This window comes from Pelodiscus sinensis, chromosome 4, assembly GCF_049634645.1.
Source record: "Pelodiscus sinensis isolate JC-2024 chromosome 4, ASM4963464v1, whole genome shotgun sequence".
Classification (NCBI taxonomy): domain Eukaryota; kingdom Metazoa; phylum Chordata; order Testudines; family Trionychidae; genus Pelodiscus; species Pelodiscus sinensis.
In genome coordinates, this window is record NC_134714.1 from 116210410 (window position 1) to 116237800 (window position 27391).

At 45.5% G+C, this 27391-nt stretch overlaps 1 long non-coding RNA gene across 1 annotated transcript in view; it reads right to left on the reverse strand.

Annotated features, from left to right (window-relative positions):
- LOC142829013 (uncharacterized) overlaps positions 1 to 26859 on the reverse strand; it is a 32379-nt gene extending 5520 nt beyond the window's left edge. Inside the window, exons 1-2 of the long non-coding RNA XR_012903227.1 lie at positions 26648 to 26859; positions 7178 to 7294 (exon numbers count right to left, since the gene is read on the reverse strand). This is a non-coding gene — a long non-coding RNA (uncharacterized LOC142829013). The remainder of the gene's footprint in view (positions 1 to 7177; positions 7295 to 26647) is intronic.
- Positions 26860 to 27391: the final 532 nt, after the last annotated feature.

Sequence of the window (27391 nt, forward strand, 5' to 3'; positions counted from 1 at the left end):
AGAGGGAGCAATTGGGGGGCTGCAGGAGAGCTTGCACCCCCAGAAGCCCGCAGAGCCAGACCAGTCCTCCCCATCGGGGGCTCGTACCCCATTCCTCCCTTACTTGCTTCCACTTACCCTTCCCTAGCCCCTCTTCTTGATGTACAAAATAAAGTCTTCCAAAATGGAATCTGTCTTTATTGAACAAAACGGGGGGAGACTGGGAAAAGGAGGTGGGAGAGGGGAAGAGAGAGGCTGGGAGAGGGGAGAGCAACTAAAATGATCAGGGGTTGGGAATAGGTCCCATATGAAGAGAGGCTAAAGAGACTGGGACTTTTCAGCTTAGAAAAGAGGAAACGGAGGGGGGACAGGATAGAGGTCTCTAACAGCAAGAGTTGGGTGGAGAGGGTGCATACAGAAAAGTTCTTCATTAGTTCCCATAAAGAAGGACTAGAGGACACCAAAGGAAAGGAATGGGTAGCAGGCTTCAAACTAATAACATAAAGTTGTTCTTCACAAAGCAAAGAGTCAACCTGTGGAACTCCTTGCTGCAGGAGGCTGTGAAGGCTACAACTAGAACAGAGTTTAAAGGGAAGTGAGATCAATTCATGGAGGTTGGGTCCATGGAGTGGTATTAGCCAGGGGGTAGGAGAGGTGTCCCTGCCCAAGGTTTGTGGAAGGCTGGAGAGGGATGGCACGAGACAAATGGCTTGGTCACTGTCTTCGGTCCATCCCCTCCAGGGTCCCTAGGGTTGGCCGCTGTCGGCAGACAGGCTACTGGGCTAGATGGACCTTTGTTCTGACCCAGGACGGCCATTGTAAGCTCAGGGCTCAGGGTCGGGGGTCTCAGTGGACCCCCTTTATTCTCTTGCACACCTGCTCCTGGGTGGCCAGGCTAGCAGCTCTCCTGCCCTAGCTGGCCACTTTCCTGTGCCTAGTGCGGAGATCGTGGACGAGGTCCACGATGTCCGCAGTAGCCCAGGCGGGTGCCCGCCTCTTGCGGTCCCAGGCAAGCTCCCGGGAGCCGCCAGCCTGGTCCCGGGAAGAGGGGGAGGGCTGTGGGGCATCGGGTGGGTGGCTCAATCCATGCCAGGTGCAGGGTCTGCTGGCTGGGTGCTGGCAGGCTTGCACCTGGCACGGGCACCGTAGCCAGCCCGTGCCCCTTTAAGGGGTCCGGGGCCAGGAGGGGGGCAGACGAGTTTCCCTGGTGTTGGCCAGAGTGGCCACCAGGGAAACCTGGGGAGGGCTAGCCTCCCACTAGTTCGAATTAAGGGGCTACACACCCCTTAATTCGAACTAGCTAGTTCGAACTAGGCTTAATCCTCGTAAAATGAGGTTTTCCTAGTTCGAACTAAGCGCTCCGCTAGTTCGATTTAAATTCGAACTAGCGGAGCGCTAGTGTAGCGCCTATTAAAGTTAGTTCGAACTAACATCTGTTAGTTTGAACTAACTTTGTAGTGTAGACATACCCCCACTCTGTATCCTTCTACATTTATACCTCTTCTTTTTAATGCATTGGAGCAGATAGGATTGAATGCATTTCTTACCTTAAAAATGGACAGACCTACTGCAGTCAATGAGGATAGTGTGGAGGAAAATGCTTTAGTATTTTCATTGTTATCGCTAAGGACAACTATAAATAAATCCTTCCTTACAGTATTTATACATTATTACATCATATTGCCATTTAAAAAGAAAAGCAATTGAAAGTGCTGAATAATGTAAGAATAATTGCCTGTACATTAGTTCCGCTGTCATTGCCATTATGTTTAGGTCTGTGAAATTGCCGTCGTTGTCATGCCACCCAATGTTGCGTGGCATCCTTGGTGACATTATAATATCTCTGTGCTTTGTGTAATAAAATGCAGTAGCTTTCATGGTACACTGGGATTAGCTATTATATAATGAGAAGGCTCTTCTGGAGAACCTAGCCAGGGCATGTTCTTTTTTCACTGGTTTCCATTGGGCTGAAGGTTTATGTACTGAAGGATACGTATTTGTATCAAATAGATTCTCAAAATAGCTCATGTACACATATTTACTGAGACAGATTCTGATACCCTTATTCACATTGCATTGTGCCTTATTCCATGGTTATTGTTTTTTAGTATTACCGGAATGCCCGCAGGCCCCAACCAAGATCAAAATTCCATTCTGTCAGGCACAGAACAAACACAGAGAGCAAGACGGGTCTTGCCCGGAAGAGTTTACAATCTAAAGAAACAAGACAAAGGGAAGGAGGGGAAAAATAAAGAAATGAACTGGCTTGTCCAAGGTCATTTCAAAGCTGGGATTAGAATCCATGGCCTCTAGATCTTGTTGCTTTCTACAGAAGTCATGGGGGTCATTGCAAAGTACAGGTTGGACCCTCACTGGTCCAGAACCCTTGGGACCTGACCAGTCCTGGATGAGGGATTTTGCCTGACCAGGGAAGATCAGTTCTGGCTCTTCTGCCATCAGCCCTACCAGTCCTGGCCTGGCTCTACTGGGCAGCCCTCGCGCCTGCGTGCCGGGCTCTTGGCCCTGCCAGGCACTCCTGCTGCCATGAGCCAGGCTCCAGTCCCTCTAGGCAACCCTGCTACTGGCAGCCTACTGCCCTGCCTGCCTGCAGGGCTCCCAGCCACCCGATTCCAACAGAGATCTCTGGTCCTGGAACATCCATCGTCCTGATGGATCCTGGATGTTACTGAACCAGAGAATCCCGGTTTAGAGAGTTGCAACCTGTACTACTATAGCCAATTCACAGTATCAGAATAGCTTCCATTGCTTTTGTCCCCCCTTGCCTTCCTGCTTCCTTTTTTTGTTTAGGGATGTGCGTGTCTTGTGTGACTTAATTATGCCATGGTTAAGCTGCCTTCATGCTGAGGCTACAGATTTTAATTTCCTCACTTATGACTGGCTTCCCTTTTTTGGTTTTATGTTTTTTACACCGAAACAAAAACTTTTGCTCAACATTAATTTCACCGCAGTATACTTTTATAGCAACATTGTTTAGCTTAACTATGCTGTGGTAACTTTAGAGGCTTAACTTGCAGTCACTTTTTGAACTAACTTCTATGGTACTTAAAACTAAGCCAAGATCAGCCTTTCTTTTTGTAGCCATTCCAAAAAGTATTCATTTAAGATGCTGAGAGATCATTTTTCTGAACCTTGCCCTGACAGGACATATGACCAATTTATGTGTAAGATACTGGAGTCGTCTTTTATTATTGCTTACATTTAGCGGCCTCTTTAATCTACTTTTAATCTAGAATGCACATTCTATAGCTTCCCCCTAATTTGGAGGCCAGAAATATAACTCTATTGGTATGTTTGTATTTTTAGGGTTTAGGATTTCACAGATTCATTCATAAAGTCATCCAGTTTAAAGCCATAAGGTACGAATAGGTCATCTTATCTGACCTGTATATCACAATATGAGGCTATTAAATTGTACCTACTTCTTGAAGACATCAAGAGATTGATAATTCACCACTTCCTTGGGCAGCTTGTTCCTATGATTAATCACCCGTACTGTTAAAATTCATGCTTAATTGCTAGTTTGTCCAGTTTTAGCTTCCAGCCACTCATTCCTGTTATGCCTTTCCCCACTAAATTAAAGAGCTCCTTAGTACCCTGTATTTTCTCCTCATTAAGATACTTTATACCCTGTAATCAAGTCACCATTGCATCTCAATCTTTTTGATTTGCAATTTGATAGAACTCTTCTTACAGTTTCACTGTAAGGCATTTTGTCCAGCCCTCAAATAATTTTTTGACTCTTTTCTGCCCCCTCTCCAATTTTCGACATCCTTTTAAAAATGTGGACACCAGAACTGGATGATATTTCAGACTTTGGGTACGTCTACACAGCAACATTAGTTTGAAATAAGTAGTGCTATTTTGAAATAACTTTGTCTGCATCTACACAGCAGGCAGTTATTTCAAAATAATGTCGAAATACTGTCAAACTGGAAGTCTCTTGCTCCAACTCCTGTAACCCTCATTGTACGAGGAGTAAGGGAAGTTGGAGGAAGAGTGCTCCATTTCAAAATAAGTGCTATGTAGATGCTCCCAATTTCGAAATAAACTACTCAATTGACGTAACTCAATTTGTATAGCTTATTTGAGTTAAGCTCTGCTGTGTAGACACACCCTTTGGCCGTGTCCAGACTCAGGGTTTTTTTCGGGAAAAGTAGCCTTTTCCCGAAAAAACTTCCCCTGCGTCCAGACTCAAGCCGCGTTCTTTCGAAATTATTTCGAAAGAACGCGGCTTTTCTTTCGATGGCGGTAAACCTCATTTCACGAGGAAGAACGCCTTCCTTCGAAAGTTCCTCTTTCGAAGGAAGGCGTTCTTGAATGTAAAGAGGCCATCTTCGAAAGAGAGCATCCAGACTCGCTGGGTGCTCTCTTTCGAAAAAGCGGATTTTTCTTTCGAAAGATCCGCCTGCAGTCTAGACGTGATCTTTCGAAAGATGCTCTTTCGAAAGAAGCCTGCAGTCTAGACATAGCCTTTGTCTCATCAATGCCCTATACAGAGAAAAAATCACCACCTTGCTCCTATTCATTACTCCCCGACTTATACACTAAAACAGTGCATTAGCCCTTTTCACCAAACCATCATACCTGAGTGCTCATATTCAACTTCTTCTTCACTGTGACCTGCATATCATTTCTCAGCATTATTTCCTTCCAGGATGCAGGCCGCCATTCTCCAAGCATGGCCTATATTCTTTGTCCCTGGATGTTTAATTTTCCTGTTGTCTGTATTAAAATGCATGTCACTGGAATGGGCCCAGTATGACTTTCCTGTTCTTTTGATTGTTACCACCAGACCATGCAGACCGGTGCAGCACACCATTAAGAACCAGCCACCGGACTGGCCCACACATGGCTGACTTTTTGCTCACTAACTCGTTGGTGGCCCTGCTGGTAGGGCTTGGCAGTGCTGCTGTGATACTTCATTGCCCCTTTTGCTCAAGAGCAAGAGAGGCAACGATGTTAAAGTTGGGTCCATCAATGGCTATTAGCCAGGATGGGTAGGAATGGTGTCCCTAGCCTCTGTTTCTCTGGATGTAGGTGTTGGGGGAGGGATCATGTGAGGAGTATCTGGTATTGGCCACTGTCAGCAGACAGGATACTGGGCTAGATGGATCTTTGGTTTGACCCAGTACGGCCATTCTTGTGTTCTTAAAGTGCTTCCGCAGTAGTACTGTCAGTAAGGCCACTGGTGAGGGAGGGAGCAAAAAGGGGTTGGAAGGCCAAGCCCTTCAAATTACCACCAGAGCCCCAGGGTTGTTGGCTTCTACCACTGCAGCTCTGGGGATCCCCGCCAGCAGCCATGAAGGGAGTGGCTGGAATGAGAAGGTCTGACCTACCCCTTTTGTCTGAGGCTCCACCCCAGAGCCCCTGTTGCTAAGGTCGCCAGGCCTGACGTCTACTTTCACCTCTGATCATCAGTCTGCCAAATTTTGTGTCAGCCACCAATTGTGTCAGCAGTGATTGTACATTTACTTCCAGATCATTGATGAAAAGGCTGAATAGCATCAGGCGTAGTACTAATTGCTTCTCCCAAGAAACACCCCATTAACTTTTCTGAGATCTCACAGCCAGGTCTTAGTACTTTTGACATACAGTTTACTGATGTTGTATCATTTTAGAATCAGAATGTTAGGTGATGCTGTGTCAGACACCTTACAAAAATCTTTTCCATCAACACCCTCACCTTTATCAGTCAACTTGTTGTTCAAGGTGGCTTTCACTGAACGATCCTCTCCAGTCAGAAATGTTCTCTCATTAGAGTTGAAGGAATATTTTAGATAATCTGCTTCTCTCTGAACTTCATAACTCAGTCTATCCTTGTGAAGTTTATAGCCTGTTCATCTAGTTTCTTGTTGATTTTGCTAATTTTTATTATTCCACCCGTTTTCCTTAAATGCCCCCCCCCCCCCCCGCCCTCCGGTATTATACAGCTGCCATGCATTCTAGTTATCTAATTTTTTACTTTTAAGATGATTTTACCAGTACATAGACATTTCAAGTAGAATTAATTTTAATTAATTGATTAATTGGGTGTCCGAGTCCTCATGGCAGTTCTGAAAGCCTCAGCCTCAAGCTAGCATAAAAAGCCTATACTGAACTTATTTTCCTAGTCATCTAAATGTTTAGCTTCCAGGACCTCTCTCCACACTTCCCAGTATCAAGATGATGACCCCAGACTTCTCTATAGCACTCAGCAAAAGTTGATCCTGATGTCTCAGTGAGATCCTTCACCTTGGCATTGAGTCACCAAACGGTTCTTCATCACCACGTACAGAGATACGGAGGTAAAGATTGAATCTTCTGCCACCCCAGTCTGTCTACAAAGATTGACTCCTTTAGTGCTACTGCCCTTACCAAGGTATCCTTATCTGCCAGGGGAACCTCTTTGATGTGTGAGAGCTGATCAAGCTTCTCAACATCTCTTGGAAGGTAGTTCCTGTCTAAGAGAATTTATCTCACCATTTCCCCCTCCATATCTCCTGTAACTAGGCACGTATTCTCATGGTAATAGCTGAGTTCCTCACAAATTAAATAGCTTTATCCTCATAACAACCCTATGAGCAGGGCTGCCAATGGGTGTGTGTGTGAAAGGGCAGCTGTCCCAGGAGCCTGGCAATTTAAAAGGGCTCTGCGCTTCTGGCTGCCACCACAGCAGGCCCTTGAAATCACCACTGGACCCCTGGGCACTGCAGGCCGGGCAGTGTTGAAGGACTGACTGGAGGAGCCCCAACCCAGCCCCTTCCTCCTTCCCAGGGCCCAGAGCTGCTCCCACCTTCACCTCTTGCTTAGGGGACCAGCAGTTCTGTCAGCAGCACTGCCTGTGAGGTAGGGAAGTGGTATCATCCCCTGATGGGGAACTGAGGCACGGGAAAGCTAAGTGACTTGCTCAAGGTCATTCAGGAAGCCTTTGGTTCAACAGGGAATTGAACTCGCATCTTCCGCTAGTGCCACAACCACAGGACCATCCTTTCCCTTCAGCTTTCAGATAGCCCGAGGAAGGAAAGAAAGTGGAAACTGGCCAAATGTCATGAAATGTCAATTTGGAACCGGCTCCCGACTTTCTCCAACTTTCGGGAGTTCCAGTTGAAGCCCCTCTCTAGAAGAAAGGGGGTACAATAACCACAAAGAAGCCAAGGCAGTAAAGAATTCTCTTTCTCCTTCCACCCTTCACCTGTACCTTTCAAACTGAGGCGACATTGCTCCCAGAATTCTAGGCCTGTCACCCTTTGGCATGTTTGGGACACCACCACTTCTCCTCCTCTCCACTCCAGAAAAGTCCAACTTTGGAGTTTGCCTGAAACCAAAGAAAACATTATGAAAGACTGTGGTGTCAAATAATGCTTCCATTTAGTAGGATTTTTTTCTCCCCTTGCATTTCCAGGCAGCACCTGCTGTGTGAGGCTGCTGGCCAGCTCCACTGAGCCTCTGTAGTAAAACAAACAAAAACAGCAGGAAAAAAATTCCTCTATATAACGCCTGTTATCCTCAGGCTACCTTCCAACACTCTCCCTTTCTCCCCCATCCCACTCCTTCCCTATGGGGAAACTGTTACGAGTTGGAATGCCATGGACAAATGAATGATGCACAGCCCTGGTCTCACTGAAAACAAGACTATTTTCTTTTCCCCCTCTGTCTTGTCTAAGCGGAAAAATGTTTTTATTGATGTCGCAGCCAAAACAAGGGACATGTAATGTTATCACTTTGATAGCAACAGCAGAACAGAAATGGTCCAGAAATAGACAGAATGAAAAGAGCTGAGGAGGGAGTGTAATGAGAAATTGGTGAAGCTGAGCCCTTGGTGCTATTTATTTCCCAATGATCTATTTCTTCATCTACTGTAGATTTGAGAGAGCTTGTCTCTGTATGTGTGTGTGTATCTGTCTGTTTGTTCAAGAACTCTTCCTAAATGGTAAGAGTTAGAACCACCCAATTTAGAAAGCAGCTTCCTCTAATCATAACTTGAAGCAAAGTTAGGTTTTGGTTGGGCCAGGAAAATAAGATGTGCCTGGAATGGGATTGCTTGTCATAAAACCATACAGCCAATAGACAGAACCACCAGGCAGGTGAAAGGGGCTGGCTGGGGGTATGCTCCTCCTCCCCTTTGGGACTGCCCCAACCCCAAGCCTCCCATCTCCCAGGCACCTTTTAGAGAGGGCAGGGATCAGGGGCTGAAACTCCCCCCAATTCATATGGAACATCACTGGTTGTAACACTTTGTCAGGGAGTGAGGGGGAAATGCACAGTTTGCTTCATTTGTCATTCTGGTTGGGGAGTGCAGGGAGCAGATGGACCTACCCCAGCTAGGGCACATGCACCCCTCCCTCCAGATTTGCCCTCTGGCGCTGCAGTAGCCATGGAGAGGTGCTTCTCATCTGTCCCTATGCTGCTGAGGTGAGGGTGGGCTGGGGTTGTCCTCTTCCCTCAGGGCAGCCTGCACACTGAACCCCTCATCCCCACCCCAGTGCAATGATTTAAACAAAGTCTGTACATTTTATTTTCTGAAAAACAAAAATTAATTGAGTTAAGGACCCGAGCAACACTGGGTAAAGCTTGTAGTCCACTATTTATTTGAGAGAATTTGTCTGTCTCTGAGGGTATGTCTAGACTACATGGCTCCATCGATGGAGCCATGTAAACTAGTTTACACGGCATAGGCAAAGAAGCGGAGATTTAAATTATCCCCGCTTCATTCAAATAAACATGGCCACTGCTCTGTGCTGACAATCAGCTGATCCGGCACAGCACGGCAGTCTAGACGCAAATCTGTTGGCTGGGGAAGCCTTTGCCGACCGATCCGTTATGCCTTGTGAAACGAGGTTTACAGGATCGATTGGCAAAGTCTTCCCCAGTCATCGGCACAGAGCGGTGGCCATGTTTATTTTAATGAAATGGGGATTATTTAAATTCCCGCTTCTTTGCCTATGCCGGGTAAACTAGTTTACGTGGCTCCGTCGACGGAGCCATGTCATCTAGACATACCCTGAGTGTGTTTGCTTGTCTGTTTGTTCAAGAACTCCTCCTAAATGGTAAGAGATAAGACCACCAAATTTGTTATACAGCTTCCTCTTATCCTAACTTAAAGCAAGGTTGGTTGTGCCAGGAAAATGGGATGTGCTTGGAATGGGATTGCTTCTCATAAAGCCATACAGAAAAGAGACAGAATCACCAGGCAAGTGAAAGGGACTGGTTGGGGTGCATCCCCTCATCTGGGACTGTGTCAGCCCTAAGCCTTCCACCCCCAGACACCCTTTAAGGAGGGCAAGAGGGACTGAAGCTCCTCCCCTTCTGATTTGTACAGGGACATTGCTGGCTGTTCCCCTTCATCAGAGAGCTAAGGGAATTTTTGCTGCATTCCTCACTCTGCATGGAGAGTGCAGGGGGTAGATGAAACTGGACCTACCCCAGCTGGGGGACATGCATGACTCCCCCAGCTGTGTCCCCTTGAACAGGTGCTTCTCACCTGATTCTAAGCTGCTGCTCTAAGCTGCTGTGGTGAGAGAGGGTTGGGGTTGTCCTCTCTCCCCAGGGTAGCCCTACCATTTTATTTTCCAAAAAAATGAAATTAATTGAGTTAAGGACCTGAGCAATGCTGGGTAAATCTTCTAAATCTACTATATATTAGGTAGAGAGTTTGCCTATTTGATCAAGAACTCCTCCTAGGACACCAACTTCATTATACAACTTCCTCTTATCATAACTTAAAGCCACATAAGGGTTTGGTTGTGCCAGGACAATGGGATGTACCTAGGCTATAGCCCTTTTTTGTTAAAACATAGTGAATGATAAGCCTTTATAGGGATGAAGAAAAACACACTTGATGGCATTCCCATTTTTAAAAAATTACCAAAAAAAATTAAATGGAAAAACTAACAATCTCATTTAAAAACAAATCTAAAATAAAAATGAACTTCATAATAATAACACTATTTTTGAAAAATACAATCATTTAAATAAAGCATGCATATTTTTTTATTTTCAAAAACCCCCGACACTTAATTGAGTTACGGACCTGAACAATGCTGGGTAAAATCTGCTAGTCACAAATATGTATGTGCTCCTCCAAGTGACTTGTAGCTGCAGTATAGTAGATTAGCTATTTAGTAAAGATTGTTTGTGTGTTTTGGAGACTGATGAGGAGTTGTCGTTATTTATCCAGTGTCTGGGCACCTGCCTTTTACCTGTTCATCCATTCACTCTATCACTCTGCTGGAAATGTTGGTTAGGAGCTGACCAGTGCTGTGCTTGAGTAAAGAAGTGGCTCTATTCTTTCAAGCCACAGCAAGCCAAAGGAAGAATGGGTCACCTGACCCTCTCTTCACAATCTACCCATGAATCCCACCATTTCGACTCAGGCTCCCACTTCAGTGGTGGAAGAAAAAAAGCTCAGTGTCATGTTTTTCTACTCGCTTCAAGGACCATCTTATAATGCGTTTCTGCTAAACAAAGTAACTCTCTGTGCAGCATGAACCAGAGTCATAGATTATAAAGGACTGTTTTGCTGCTCATCTCTTCTGACCGCCTCAATAAACAGTCCATAGAATGAATGTGGTTATGCAGAAAGTGGATACAAATAGCCAGCGGAAAGGGATGTGAAGAGACTGTTTAGAGAGATAGCCAGGTTAGTCTGTTCGTTGATGTGGAGAGAAGTTATCAGAGCATCATGGTAACTGAAATCATCTGCAGATATTTGAAAGTAGCAGTGCCTGTGTTTTCCTGCATCAATAGATGCTGAGATGATATAGTTACTGGGATATTGTTATGCAAACAAGGACTGCAGAAGCAAAGGAATAAACAACCGCTAACTGGCATAGTGGATAATTTCTTTATCGGTCTACTTTGGCTTTAAAGTGATATCTACTTTATAAAACTAAAGTTGACTTTGTTCATATTCAAATATACCAACCGAGAGTCAGATCCTACCCTTCCTTCCTTCCTTTGCTTCAGCACTATCTAGCTAATCATTGGCACGGGGAACTGCTAAGGCAAATGGATTTGCATGCCCTTTGGCTCTCACTTTCTTTCTCCACCAGGTCATGGTTCTAGCCTGTCTAACTCTCTGTTAATTTTTACTCAGTTCATTTATGCCCTCTTGATCCATCCCAAGATATTTTTAATAAGGCACCAAGTCAAATTTTATGTGCATACTCAGAATTGTACTTAAGAAAATATTACCCTATACATTGCGGGGGAGGGGGAGAGGGAGGGGGAGAGGATCTATACGGGGTAACAGGGGATCTATATGGGGTACGTTCAATGATTCTAAGTTTTGTGGGAAAGCAACACTGGTAGATCTGGCTGGTTTCAGAGGTAGCTGCTTTAGTCTGTTTGGGTATGTCTACACAGCAAAGTTATTTTGAAATAACAGCCATTATTTCGAAACAACTTTCCTAGCATCTACACAAGCCAACTGCTTTTTCAAAATTAATTTGAAATAGCGAAGGGCTTATTTCGAAAATGGTAAACCTCATTCTATGAGGAATAGTGCCAATTTTGAAATTGCTATTTCAAAATAAGCGCTGTGTAGACGCTTATTTCAAATAGGGGGCCTCCAGCACTTCCCAGGGTGCCCTGCTGGCTGCCCTGGCCACAAGGTAACATCTGACCTGATGCCCTGCTGGAACCAGTTCTGGCTGGCCTTAACTGAGATTCAGCATCCAATCAGTGTGGACGTGCTGTTTTGAAATAGCAAAAAGCTATTTCGAAATGCATTTTGTGTATAGACGCATTATTTCAAAATAAGATATTTCAAAATAACTATTTCAAAATTAGATATCTCAAAATAACGCTGTTGTGTAGACATACCCTTTCAGCCAAAATAACAAGGAGTTCAGCAGCACCTTGAAGATTAACACATTTATTATGGCATAAGCTTTTGTGAGTTGCACCTCACTTCGTTGGGTGCATGAAGTGAAAAAAAAAGAAACAGGCAGTAGGGATACAGAGATGGGAGTGTTACACCAGAGCTAATTCAATCAGGGTGGATGTGGATAAAAAGGTGAGAATACCTACAGTGGAGAATTTGAGAAAGGCTGCCTTAGGAGATGGTTTGTTAATACATTCACCACACTGAGTATTGTGATATCACTGCTGTACAGTCTGAGTCTAGAAATGATGTGCAATGCTGCTGCTATGACATGGCCATCACCCATGGGAAATAGCATGAGAGGGGTTCTCCCCGTGATCACCACAAACCTCCTAGTCAGCATCTCTACTGGGAGAGGTTGGCCTTTGTTACACTAACTTCTGCATCTCTAGGTTTAAACAAAAATGGGGTGTCTTTCAGTAGTGCCTACCCCAAATGTTCAAAAATCATGAGTCAGGCTCACCAAAAATCATGAGATTATGTAACAGTAATTGATTTGATGTTATTTTTATTTGCCTTTTGCTTTTTTGAGCCTTTAGGGTGCACTGGAATCACATTTTGAAGCTTTCTCCACAACCGGCCTAGCTAGAAACTTACTTTTCTTTAAGAACGAAGGCTGAAATCACCACATATCCACTTGATTCCATGAGCTTTAAAGAAAACAACAATTACCATGAGACTTATTCATGGGCGGTGGGTGAAAGCTCAGATGGGGAAGGCAAGCCCAAGCCCTGCCCCTTCTACCCAAAGCCCCGCCCCTGGAGCGAAGCCACGCCCACCCTTAGCCCGATCCTTCCTGGCCACGAGCTGAGCTGGGGTTGCCCAGCTTCAGCCCCGGTTGACCCTATCCAGTGTCCAGGGGGAGCAGGGCTGGTGTGCTGTGGCCTCATCCCTCCCCAGTTGCTGGGCTGCTGAGCTGGGCTGCCATGCCATGGCCCCAGCCTTCCACAGCATCCAGGGGAGCCAGGCTTCCGTGCCATCGCCCCAGCCTTCTCCAGCATCCAGGGGAGCAGGGCTGTGGTACTGCGGCTCCAGCTTTCCCCGGCGGCAGCCCCAGCCTAAAGCAGTTGGGCATGTAGGCAGTTTTGAGAAGGCCGTGCCTTCTCCTGCCTCCATTCCTGACTGCTCATGGACTCATGACAAAATCATGAGAGTTGGCAACACCGTCAGCCAGAAGTGGTGGACTTAATTCAGGGATCACTGGGTGGATTTCTATGACATGTATTATGTGGATCAAACTGGATCGGGGATGGGCAATAACATGGTAGTGGTTAGCCCCCGCCACTAAATTTACCCTGGCCAATGGGAGCTATGATCACCAGTATCTGTGCCTGTGCAGGAAAATATAGCGTTAGGGACCCACCAGGGGGCTATCCCTGGCATATTGGATCTAGCCCGTAGGCTGATATTTACCAACCCCTGGTCTAGATGATCTTAATGGGCCTTTCCAGTCATAAAAATCTATGTATCTAGAGTATACCTGTGATTGGGCTAGTGTTATAGGCCCATGTTGTATTGTTCCGCTCCTCCTTTGTAACACAATCCATGGCATTCTGATGGGGGTTATATTGTGCTACCTAAAATCTATAACCCTGTATTAATAATGGCTTTATCCTTTGTACTGTAGGGGTGTGTCTAAACAGCAAAGTTATTTCAGAATTACGGCCGTTATTCCGAAATAATTATGCGAGCATGTACACCGCATGTATGGCTTATTCCAGCTTCTGTAAACCTCGTTCTATGAAGAATGATGCCTATTCCAAAATAGCTATTTCGAAATAAGTTTGTGAAGATGCTCCACTTCTGCTATTTTAAAATAGCCCCTCACCAGGACCATTCTAAGTTATTCCTCCTGGGGTTCTAAATGGGGATAGCATGTCGACATTAGGGAAGCCTGCCTCTGACTCATTTTGAGGCTTCTCTGTTGTACAGATGGGCTATTTTGAAATAAGCTATCTTGGAATAACTAGTCCGGAATAGCTTATTCTGAAATAACTGTGCAGTGTAGACGTAACCTCGCTGACGATCTTCACAACACAGAGCTGTTACAGAGGTGAACTGAAGCCCTGGCCTAATGGCTGTGGCTATCTTGGTGTGTGTCTAACAGAACAGAGATCCCTGGTAAACAAAGATTAGTCTGTTCTGTTTGTTTGCACCAGCCCTCAATTAAGACCCAGCTTGTTTACCTGGCTGTGCAGCTGTAGCTAATTTCAGGCTCAGGTTAGCATATAACTAGTCAGACTGGGGCAAGCCCCTCTTCCAGTTGTGCTGTGTAGGCCTCTTGCACAGAACACTCCGCATAGCCTTCTACGCTGTGTTTGTTTTATTTCACACCTTGACTGTGGGAAAGTTTCCCAGGAGAAATGAGCGTAACAAATGCCAACCTCTCCCGGCAGGATGCCATTGCTGTCAGTGGGGCTGACAGACTTGCTGGGCCCCTGAGCAAGGCAGGGAGGGGGCGCCTCTGTGCCCTCAGAAGATGCATGGCCTCGGACAAAAGGGGCGGAGCTGGGGTTAGCCTCCCCCAAGCAGCCCTTAGCGCCATGCAGACAGTGCACCAAAAGGTGACTCCTGTGGCAATTTAAAAGACCTGGGGCTCTGGCTGCCACTTCTGCTGCAGTATGGGGGAGCAGCAGCCAAGAGCCACTGGCCCTTCTGAATCGCCAGGTCCCTTAGTCAGTGGGCCTGATTCCACTAATGACTCTGGGGGGCACAGGCTATGATGAACTCATAGGGTACGTCTAAACTACATGGCTCCATTGACAGAGCCATGTAGATTTGTTTGTTTGGTAAAGTCAAATGAAGCCGCAATTTAAATGATCGCGGCTTCATTTACATTTACATGGCTGCCACGCTGAGCCGACAAACAGCTGATCAGCTATTTGTCCGCTCAGCGCGCTGGTCTGGACGCTCCCCTGCCGACATCAAAGCCCTTTGTCGGCAGCCCCGGTAAACCTCATCCCACGAGGAATAACGGGGCTGCCGACAAAGGGCTTTGATGTCGGCAGGGGAGCGTCCAGACTAGCGCGCTGAGCGGACAAACAGCTGATCAGCTGTTTGTCGGCTCAGCACGGCAGCCATGTAAATTCAAATGAAGCCGCGATCATTTAAATCGCGGCTTCATTTGCCTTTGCCTATGTGTCTAATCTACATGCCTCTGCCGACAGAGGCATGTAGTCTAGACACAGCCATAAATATTTCAGTGGTTGCCTCCCATACCAGACATCATGGTAGGGAATGCTGTAAGCAGGGAATACATGGCACCGCTTTCCATTCTGTGACTCATGTTACAACAGAAAGGCGTTTCAGCCCTGCTCCTTTTCTTCCATTTAGCCATAAAGAAAGGAGGGTGAGGGGCAACTTACAGACTGAGAACCTACCTGGGATGGCCTTCTGAGGTAACTAGTGAGAATGCTATTGGATTACTGCCTGTGGGGAGCTCATAGTTTGTTCCCATACCAGTCTTTCCCATAAGAAATCATTGTAGACAATACTAGGGATGCCACCTGTCTAGGATTTCTCGGGATAGTCCTTTTCTGAAGTAGCTGTTGTGGGCTTCAGGTGCTCAGCACGCCCTGCCAGCTGTCCAGTTTTATGGGTTTGGGCTCATTCTAGATGTTCCATTCTTTCGTCCCTCAGTGGTGGCAGCATTAGACAATACTGATGTATTGTGGAGCAGTCCTAGTGAGTACATTTCCACTGTATCCTGAGACACACCATTGCCAAAGAGCTGAATCCTCCACAGGGGACCTACAGAATTCTCTTCTGAAAATCCTGGGGCTGCGAAGCCCAACACAGGGGATCTGCAGGATTCTCCCACTATGCCCCCCATCTGAACCCCATCTCCAGAATCCAGAACTCCCTGGTGAGGGATGAAAAACCTTCCATGAAATGCCTCTCTCCTCTCTTGTTATCTTCTCGTCAGTCAGGGAACTGTGTAGCAGCAGAAGAGAGAGAAATGAACTTTGACCTCATTTTTTCTACAATTAGCCAGAACTGATGCTTTTATTTTTTATTTTTTCCTCTCCACTTTTTAAATGATTAATAGGACAAGTTGGTCCTTAGCTTCTGCAGCCAGCTGGGTGTGCTGACAAAGCATTATATCGCCTCTTCCAGGTCACCCAGCAGCAGGCCACATCTTTGTGAAAACACAGGAATCGGATGGAGGAATTCAGAGGCCAAAATGCAGGAATTTTTGCCCTTCAGACCCTGGCAACTGTGTGTCTGCTCTGGTCTCCAAGTATTAGTGACTGCCGCGGGAAAGTTGCAGCTGGTTAACTGCAACCTGTGATCTTTTCAAAACAACTTTTTTTCTTTTTAATGTGTAGCCAGTGACCCTCATTCTACTTTACATAGTCATGGTCTCTGGTGTGCAGTAAATTGTATCAGATGAGAGAGCACAGGGCTGTAAACACATTCAATTTCAATGTGCAAACAGAACCTCACTCCAGTCAAGCCACAACCAGAACTGAACTCCACTCCGTGTATTTCAGTACAGCATATTCACGTTCCCCCACCTCAGAACATATTAAACTCCTGATGACGTTAAAAAAAATCTCAGAGTGGTAACTGTTAATTTCTCCTGTCTTTAACAGGAATGACTCAATTAGTTGCTTCTCCCCACCACCCTTTTGCTGCCTCTATCAGAGAGAGGCAGCAAGGGTTGGAGTAGTAGCCAGTGCTGGGGGGAAACCGGCTTAAAAGCTGGTTCACTCAAGCTCTGTCTCCATGTGGGGGAGAGGGTGCAGGGGTGCAGTGGGGAACTAGCGGCACTTCCGCCTTTGAAATGTAGCAAGAGCCCTACCAGAGCTCTTGCTACATTTCAAAGGCGGAGGCACCTTTATCAAATTACACTGACTATTCGATTAGTTGATTAATCTAACTTTAACATCCTTAGTCTTTAATAGCTGCATTTCCACATGAAAAGCTATGTATGGGACACATCCAGCCCACTTTATTAGCCTCATTAACACAGGTCCGGGTCCTGCAATTGACAGGCACTTCTGCTATTTTATATATATATCTTGTTTTTTGTTATTTCCACTCCAATTCATCAGATGAAGCGAGTTTTACCCACAAAAGTTCATAATTCTATATATTTTGATTAGTCTGTAAGGTGCCACAGGACTGCTCCTGCTGATGTGTGATGCAAGCACTTACAGTTGCAGGGGGTATGAGTTATCTCTTTTTCTGAATGGTCCTTTTGATGATTGTATTTGCAATGCATATTACTAGGGATCACTGACCATTTGCACCTGAATGCCTCCAGGTGGTTCTGAAAATGTTGTTGGAGCTACACCACAACCCCACGCATGTTCACACTGGATGCGTAGGCAACGTGAGCAGGGCCCCATTCCAGCTTTGCAAACCTCCCATGGCATCCAACTCCCTCTCGACCCTCCAGAGGGCAACCTGAATGGGCTCCCACCTGAATTTTTGAAACTGTTCCCTCTAACTTCTCTGTGCAACAGTCATCCCAACTTTAAACAGGAAAGGTGGCTTCTTGGCTGAAAATCATCCGAGGAGGTGGGCAAAGTTCCTCCCACACTGTGTAGCCATCAAAAGATCTTTCCACAGGATGCTGTGGCTGTCTGACACATATGAGATGGCACTGGACAATGCACTGAACAAACACATTGTATGGAACAATCCTACATTGGCCTCTAGTGGATGGCTTCTTAGTTTTTTTCCATCGCTCCTACTTATCTATGTCTATGGCTGCAAACAATGCATCCTTCAATTTTGTCAATAAAACAACACAGCTTCTTTCCCAGCTGCTTCAAACAATTCCAGCCAAGTTGGATTCTTTTCCCAAAGGGTAAAATTTAACCCTGTACTGAGGTCTACATACCACTTAAAATAAGTCCTTAAAATAGGGCTTAAATAGGATTCAATTCTACCCCTTCAAGAAAATATCCTAGCTTAGCTGGCCTTGGTGGAAGTAGCATGTAAAGAAGGCTCAGCTGCTGTGTTTTATTGCTTTCCCTCAGGATGCACTCTCAGGGCAGAAGAATGGCTGGGCTTTTGTCCTTATGAAAACTCTTCCCACATTCCATAGTAATGGCCCAATAGCCAGGGCTTACTCCAGTATCTTACCTGTGAGTGATGCTGCCTCTCTGTGCATCCCTTTGTCATTGCAGGATCACACAGAGTTACATGCCCCTAGCAAGAGCTGCATGAGGGAGACATGCTGATGCATTGATTCCTGACACACATGCCTGCTGATGAATCACGTGGGGGTGAATTCACATGGTGGTGAGGTGGGGAGAGAACAGGTGAATGCCTCAGTAATCAACACCAGATCCTCAGCTGAGGCCTGATCTAAAACCTCTTGAAGACAATGGAAAGACTCCTATTGACTTAGGCAGACTTTGGATTGGGTGCCTGGTATAAACCAGCAGAGCTCTGCTGACTCCAGGGCAGCTGCTGTGATATACACCAGCTGAGTTTTGGCCCTCCTTGTTGAGGGCTCTTTTTCTGTCTCTCTTTTTGAATGGTTTGGACATATTCCCACAAAATAAAGATGGGAAGCTAGCGGAGCCTCCCAGAGAATTTATGCTCACCCCAGGTAAAATGTGGCCATCACCCCTAGGGGTTGGGCAGCGGTTCTTTAGCATTTTAATTGTTGATGGATTCTTGACATCTTTTTGAAATGAGTGTAGGTGAAAGGCACCAGACTGACACAGCACAAGAGATGGACTGAAATCCTGTTTATCCACAGAGCTGATATAATATGGGTAATAACTATGCAAGCCCCCAGTATTGCCATTCTATTATGCGCATACTCTGGTCTAGAGAAGCAATTGTCTGTTATATAATTCAGCTCTAGAATAATCGAATCATAGAACAGTAGGACTGGAAGGGACCTCAAGAGGTCATCAAGACCAGTCCCCTGCCCTCAGGCAGGACCAAGCACCATCTAGATCATCCCTGATAGATGTCTATCTAACCTGCTCTTAAATATCTCCAGAGATGGAGATTCCACAACCCCCCTAGGCAACTTATTCCAGTGTTTAACCACCCTAACAGGAAGTTTCTCCTAATGTCCAACCTAAACCTCCCTTGCCACAATTTAAGCTTCTTGTCCTATCATCAGAGGTCAAGGAGAACAATTTTTCTCCCTCCTCCTTGTAACACCCTTTTAATAGGAGACCTTATTTAGTTCTGAGACACATGCTAACTGCTTGCCTACCTATCTTTCTCTCCCATTCCACCAAAGCCACCGAACATCTGTTAGGCACCAGTCCTACACAGTGCTGTGTATCTTCTAGGCAATGCACAACTCCCTCAATTTTCAGCAAAGGACCTATGAGTTGAGGCAGCTCCACACCTCACAGAATGAAGTCCTTAAAACAGTATACAGTAGGGCCCGGTCTTGCTGCTGCCAGAAGCAATGGCAATGCTACCACTGATTTAAATGGGAAAAGGTGCTGACCTTAATATTTCTTGGCTGAATTCAACCCCTTAAGGGTACAGGTGAAGGGCTCTGGGCTTGTCCCCACTGCCGCTTTACGGCAAATTGTCTTGCTTGGGGTTGTGAAAACACAGTCCTCCCTCCCCTTAGAATTGTTTCTAAGTTGTGTGTTTTTCAGAGATTTCCAAGAGACCTGGCCTGCTCTTAAACCTTCCTCCAAAGCTGTGTTATCTGTCCAGATGTTCAAGAAGGGAGGAATCTGATTGGCATCTTCATCACCTTTAACAAACTCTCCCATTATCTGGCAGATACTTCCCATTCCTCTCACTTCACAGCTGGGCAGCTGGGAAGAACGTGCCAAGCTACATGGGGTGGGGTAGATAAGGCATTCCCGGCAGCCAAGGCAAAGGGGAAGCAGTCAATGCCCTAGCACCAGTGCTCTAAGGGAACAGCAATGGGCTTAATTTACACAGGGCATTTAATTTGTTTTGATGCATTAAAAACTATGTTTAAACTTTTAATTACAATGTTAGTAGTAGTGGTATTAAATCCAGTAGCGCCTGGAGGTCCCATCTCTGACAAGGTCCCAGCATGCTGTGCATTGTGCCAACACATAGTAAGAAACAATCCTCCTCTTGACCAGGTTATACTGGAAACAGACAAAAAAGACAAAGGGCAGGAGGGGAAACACAAGCCCACAGAGGTGGCATGACCTGCCCCAACTCACCCAGCAGCTCAGTGCTCCGGTGTGGTGCCCCAGCTCCAGCTACACTATGGTCCAAATAAATTTCATTAGACACAGAACTTCCATCACAGGCCTCTCAGTGCCACTGTGTTCTTCAGCGTGTGCAAACAAGAAAACACGGTGAGATAAAGAAAAATGCACTTTGACAAAGGCCACATTTTTAGCTCATTGTTTCCTCACAGTAGTAACTTCAGAAGAACTGTGTGGAGTGTATTTAAAGCATACGCCAATCGGTGATATCCATATCGCTCCACAGATTTTGATGCTAAAGTCTTGAGGTTTGGAGAATTTATGAGTAAATGTCCCAGAGGTCCTCCCTAACTTCCCTCCCATGGCATTCTGGAAGCAGAAGACGCTGAGTCTGAGATGGAAGTGAAGATGCTAGTCCTGAGGGAATCTCAATGAGAGAAGAACACTCCACCCGAAAGGAAATCAAAAGCAATGGGAAGATGGGTAGGAAAAGATGCCATCCTGTTGTGACTAATGATGTAGAAGAAATGAGATAGGGCCTCTCTCTCCTCTCTTTCTCCCCAAAGTCAATTAGATGTAACTCCATTGCAGTCAAGAGAGATAGACAAGAGCACATAATTGGTGCAAGTGAGAAGACATTCAGGCTCTCTGCATGGGGTGTCATTTGCAATACCAGCCCATGGGTATGTGTCCACATTGCTATCAGCAAATAGCAGCCTACCATAGCCCTGACTGAAATTAAAATGATCACCTTTCCTCGGGATATAATCTTTATAACGGAGCGTACCAATGAGCAAGGTGGCATTCTGGAATGTGCTTGTCAGAAATAGCCGGAAACACTAGTACTCTTGTTTTTACATTTGTTTCTTTCATTATCAGATGTTCAAACTGGGAACCATATTATTTTCTTTCATAGCACAAGGGACTCTCATCTGCTTAGTTACATGGTTCGGAAGATCGAATCCATTAAAGCATTCCTGGTCAGCCGAAGCATCTTTTGGCTGTTTTTATTTTTCTATACAACGTACAGAATCTCTTTGTATAATGTAATAGTGTTTTGCTTTGAGGGTCTGCTGAGGACATCTGACACTTCTGAAGGGTCAGTGTTAGATATTAGACCTTACCTTACTCCCATTGGTGGAGCTACTCTTAAGAGTAAAGTGTTTCTCAAAGCAAGACGGACTGGCAGCATAGAGAGGGGCTAGATAATTTCTGGTGAGTCAGGGCACACTAGGAAACAGAACACACAAGTCCTGACGCATGCACCATTTCACTAATCTGCACCAGGGCACGGCACTTCAGCAGCATTATAGTTGTATTGCTACGTAGACACTTCATACAGGACAGAGAGGGATTTTCCATTGCTGTAGCTAATCCGACCCCCTGCCTCACAGTAGTGACAATGAAGGAGTCATTTTTCCACTAGCCTAGCCACATCTACATGGGAATAGTGCAGACCAGGCCTCATTTCTCTGCATACTGGAAAATCAGAATGACCCATCATTTCTCTGCACTATTTCACATAAGCCAAGATGGAATCAAGGGAATCTTGAGTCAGGTCTTGTGTGATAAAACAGAAGAAGTCATAAAGCTGTTTTACTATTACTAGCACTGTAGGTTAAGAACATATTTTCCAAAGAACTCAGGGCCACAGCTGAGGCCAGAGTTTTGAGAGCTCATGTCCTCTCCCAGATCTAAATCAAGGTTAACTTTTTAGATGTGTTCAGCACCCAGCTGTTCTCATTGAGACATCCGTGTCCAGTTTTTCCAAAGGCCATAGCACCCACTATGTTGTGTCCCTTTAAAAACCTGACTGCTTTTTTCGGTGGCTAACCCAGAGTTGTGCTCTCCTGAAAACCTGGTAGGATCTCTGTTGAAAATTCAGACCCTAGTGTATGACTTTAAAACACACACACACACACACACACACACACACACACACACACACACACACACACACACACAAGTTCAAGTTAGACAAAAACAGTTGAGATGTGTAATGACTTTAAAACACACACACACACACAACACACACACGAGTTCAAGTTAGACAAAAACAGTTGAGATGTGTAACTCTGAACTAGACTGTAAATTCCTTGTGTCCCTAACTGATATTTTTGTTCAGTCCTGAGCACCTGGTTAATTTTTGTGAAATAGTGCAATGAATGAATTTCAAAAGTTTCAGCAGTTTAATCTAGTTGACAATCAACACTTTACAGGTGGGATCCTCATCTGGTACTAACTGGCATAGCTCCATTGAAGCCAGTGGAATGACTTTGACTTCTACCTGCTGAGCATCTGACCCTAGATGTTTATTTGAACCTTATCCAAACTTCTCTGAACTTCTTCAGCCTGGAGATCAAGCTGGAAATCTTAACAGAGTTAAGCAGGGTCAGAAATACTGGTTTCAGCAGGGTCAGAAATACTGCAAGACAGCATTCCTTAGGGTATTTCAGAACTCTTACCTCCAGTCAAGTCCCAGAGAAGGCAGAGGAATGTGAAAGTTTTTTTTTTTTAAATGTTAACTGAACTTTTCAAACTTGAAAGAAGGGTCAAGTTCAGAGTGGTTCAAGGTTCAGGTTAAGGTTGAATGCAGCTCTGACTATCTGCAGGTTCACACATCCCTAGTTCAAATATAACTTCATGATTATTAGTCAGAAGTAATAGCTTCTGGACTGAACTTAGCCCTCTCTGAACATGTGACTGTAATAGAAAAATCAACATTCATTTCTGCAAATTTGCCACTACCTGCTGTCTGGGTCCAGTAGAGGACTACAACTCCCAATAACAGATCAGAGCTGTTGCCCCATGACTGGCAGCACATCACTGGACCCTAAGTCACATATACAGCTCCCAGATGGTGCTAGGGTCCACCTGTATGAATCCAACCAGGGACGAACAATAGCAAGTTGGGATTGTGATGTCTTAACCGATCTATAGGAGGTTTGTGACTAGAACTGCAGGAGAGAGAGCAGGTTGGACTGACATCTGTTAGTGGCTGTTGGTACCAGCGACTGAAAGAAGAGGGGTGCTGCAGATTTAGGATAAGGTTCCATAGGCAGGACTGTGTGGATCCCAAGACTGAAACAGCAGGGACATCACTGATCAAGCTGTATAGCTCCTCCCACATCATCCTGACTTCTAGTCAGTGTCCATAGCCCTGCACATGCATTGAAAATTCTTCTGAACTCATCTATCCACAACCCAAAAATTAGATCTTAGGCCTTGTCTGCGCCATGAGATAAGGTCGAGTTTCTTAAGCTTAATTTTTTTTTAGCACCCAATTTTGTAAAGTTGAAAGTGCTTATCCCCACTGTGCGCAAGAGTTCTATGTAGGTAGAGATGTAGGGTCTCCAAGGATCACTTGGTGGTGTGGATTCTATGATTAGAAAGGTGACCCAATGTGGCTAAGTTCGATCTAAACTACTAGGCTACGTCTAGACTGGTATGATTTTCCGCAAATGCTTTTAACGGAAAAGTTTTCCGTTAAAAGCATTTGCGGAAAAGAGCGTCTAGATTGGCACGGACACTTTTCCACAAAAGCACTTTTTGCGGAAAAGCGTCCGTGCCAATCTAGACACGGTTTTGTGCAAGAAAGCCCCGATTGCCATTTTCGCGATCAGCGATTTTTTTGCACAAAACAATACCGCATTGTCTACACTGTCCCTCTTGCGCAAAAGCATTTGCGCAAGAGGGCTTTTGCCCGAACGGGAGCAGCACAGCATTTCTGCAAGAAGCACTGATTTCAGACAGTAGGAAGTCAGTGTTCTTGTGGAAATTCAAGCGGCCAGTGTAGACAGCAGCTGCTTTTGTGGAAAAACTTGCCAGTCTAGATGCAGCCCTAGTGTAGAGCATACCTTAGGCTATGTCTAGACTGCAAGCCTCTTTCGAAAGAGGCTCTTTCGAAAGATACTTTCAAAAGAGCCTCTTTCGAAAGAGAGCGTCTAGACTGCATGCGGAATTTCGAAAAAGCAAGCCGCTTTTTCGAAAGAAAGCACCCAGTGAGTCTGGATGTTCTCTTTCTAAAAAGCCTGTTTGCTTTCAAGAACGCCTTCTTTCGAAAGAGCACTATCGAAAGAAGGCGTTCTTCCTCGTGGAATTAGGTTTACCACCGTCGAAAGAAAAGCCGCATTCTTTCGATTTAATTTCGAAAGAACGCGGCTGCAGTCTAGACGCAGGTGAAGTTTTTTTGGAAAAAGGCTACTTTTCCCGAAAAAACCCCTGAGTCTGGACACAGCCTTAGAGAGGGAGATTGTGCCACTCACAGGATACTTGAGGTGCTGCTTTACCAGACTGCTTGCCAATAGCTAGAGAAAGAGACAAACAGCTTTTTTAAGGAGAGGTTGGTGGTTCTTCTTCAAACAGTTCCCATCTGCAGGAAACAACCAAAGATTAAGAAAATCGAGCTTAACCATTAATGAGGATGGACAATGATTAGGAAAATGGCTACATTCTCTGTACCTCAGCAGCCTCTTCCTTGTCTCAGTGTAGTTGAAGTATTTTGGCAGGCTGGAGCTGGTTAAAGTCTTTTCAAGAGTTAATGAGCCAGAGGAGAATTGTTTTCCAGGGGGCCCTATTTTGAACACTTCATTTTAGCATCATTAACACATACAAGCAGTGGGGTTCAGCACATGTCATGGAACAGGTGAGTTTCATGGTTTGGGGAAAACAGTTGTCACTCACCATTTCAGGGTGAGGGCAGGGCTATCAGAGTAAAGACTTTGGGTCAGCTCCTCGTCTATGGCTCTCACCAGTGGGTCTAAACAAAGTTGCTTTAAAGCACTCTATTGTACTTCCCAGATCCTATTGCTGCTTCCCTGTGCAAGCCAGCACCCATTTGCCATATCAAAGCAGCCTAATGGATACCTGAACTTTTATTAGGCTGCAACACAGCAAAGGACAGGCATGATATAGGAGAATCCCAAATCATGATAAGAAAGAAGAGCTCTATGCCATTTGAAAGGGGATTGTATCTCTTCCCAAAGAGGAAATATCTCTAGAAAGACAAAAGACAATGTACTTTAAAATGGTGACTCCCTCACCCTACACCAGTGGTCTCCAACCTTTTTACACCCAAGATCACTTTTTAAATGACAGACCAAGCCAAGATCTACTGCACCGCCCCTTCCTTGAAGCCTCACTCCTTCCTTGAAGCCCCGCCCTCTCTATTGTCCTCCTCTCCATCACTTGCTATCCCCAATCCTTATACTGCTGCTTTTTTTTTTTTAATTCTTCTGTAGGAAGAGGTTTTTCCAACATTTGGCCTGCCTAGACTGGACCAAATGTCAGAAAAAAAACCCTTCTTTTGGAAGCCACCTTATTCCTTGTGGAAAGAGGAATATAGGGGTGACCGAAAGAGCCTGTTTGCTCTTCCACTAAAAAAGCGGAAGAACAAACGCAACCCTGGATGCAGAAGAGTTTTTCTGGGATATCTCCAGAATCCTGAAAAACTCCTTCAGTCTAGCTGGACCCTTGCTGTGTTGAGACAGGATGTGAGGGCTCTGGGGTGGGAATGAGGGATTTGGGTGTGGGAAGAGGTGAGAGGTGCAAGCTCTGGGAGGAAATCTGGATGCAGGAGGAGGTGAAGAAGGGGACACTGGCTCGGGGAGGGGGCTCCAGGCTGGGCAGTGTTGGGATACTAAGCAAGCCACAGGCTTGTGGATGTGAGGGTGCAGGAATTTGGGTTGGGGTATGTGAGGGACTCAGGGCAGGGTGTTTGATAAGCTCCGATCTAGGGTCTGGGGAAGGGGGAATGTAGGAGTGGTTGTGGCCAGATGGGGGCTTGGCCCCAATTGGGGGTTTGTTGGCCAGGCTTCATTTTTAAATAAAATACTATGTTAAACACAAAGGGCTCGTCTACACTGGCCCCTTTTCAAAGTAGGAATAAGATCCTCCGGAAAAGGGCTTTTTTTCCGGAGGATCGGGGCCAGTGTAGACGCTCTTTTCCGGCTTTTCTAAAAGCCGGAAAAAAGCGGCGGACATTTTTATTTAAATGCCGCGGGGGATATTTAAATCCCCCGCGGATTTCCCTATTACGACCTGTAAAATTAACATGCCCCTTTCGGAAAAGGGGCCAGTGTAGATGTAACCAAACAGTTTCTGCATTGTCTTTATTTATGAGAATGGCAGGGAACCTGCCTTCAGTCAGGGGTCACTGACCCATAGAAAAGTCATTTGGGAGCAGGGGACATAGTACTGGGGAGGGGTGCTATTGGGTTCTGGGGCAGGGAACAGGGTGCCAGTAGGGGCAGGGGAGAGCTGGAGCACGGGGCAGCCTCTTTCAGCTGAAAGCCACAGTTATCTTGCTGGGGTGTTTCAGCCCTCCCGACCTCCCAGCTCCCACCATTCTTCGCAGCTACTCACCTGTGTTGTTGCTCGGTGAGTAGCTGCTCCTCAAATGAGGAAATCTAATGTAAATGTACTGTGCAGGCGTGCAGTTCAGAGAGGGCTCAAGAGCTACTCTTAGAGCCCCTGAGATCTACCAGTAGATCGTGATCTACTGGTTGGTGACCATGGCCCTACACTCTAAGCCCTGTACAGCGAGACTTCTGGTAACTAATGCACAGGTGATTATAGAGATACACAACATAATTCCATTGTATTTTAAAAAATCCCTAAAACAGTATTTCTGTAGCACATGACACATAAGCTGTACCTGATGGTGTGGTAATATAGTCTTATCAGCATTCATTTGGGATGTCCTCTGGAAACCACCCCTGGCTTCAACACAAGTATTGTGTCCATCCTGAAGTCATACCAGTAAGATCTCTTTATCACTTGAGATTGATTAAATAGACAAACTAAAATTTCTTGATCTAGTTTTCACAACTGTCTAATTTCTCTCTCTGAGGCCAAACCAAAATCCAAGATATGAACTCTCTCATGTTTAGATCCGGATAGCTATGGCTCTGTGTGCATGTGTTTGTTACCTATGTGTGTCCTACCGGATATGGACTACGTACATGAACAATTCATAATCTCCTCAGCTACCACTGAAGTGCGCTGAGTGGGAACGTTGCACAGCAAATCTGCCGACCACATAACAGGAAGTGCAGAGGAATGACACATCCAAGGGGTAATTGATGTAGGAAGAATGTAATTAAATTATCCAACTGAGAGTTGGCTCAGACGTGCTGGCTTGGTTGGCTAATTTACCCGTGGGCTAAAGGAAATGATTGAAAATGTTTTCGTTGTTTTGTTTTGTCAGGCAGGACAGGAGGGGCACGTGGTGGCAACTTGCACTGCGGTTTTGAGAAAGTTACCACACAGCACATTTTACCTCGAGTTCAGATGTTTAAACACCAGTTAGCTAAGAAGAGGCGACAGATAATAAATTTCTAATGGGTGCTCTGGCATTTTTGCTATTGAGGCTTTCAGTGAGTGACCAGTGGATGTAACC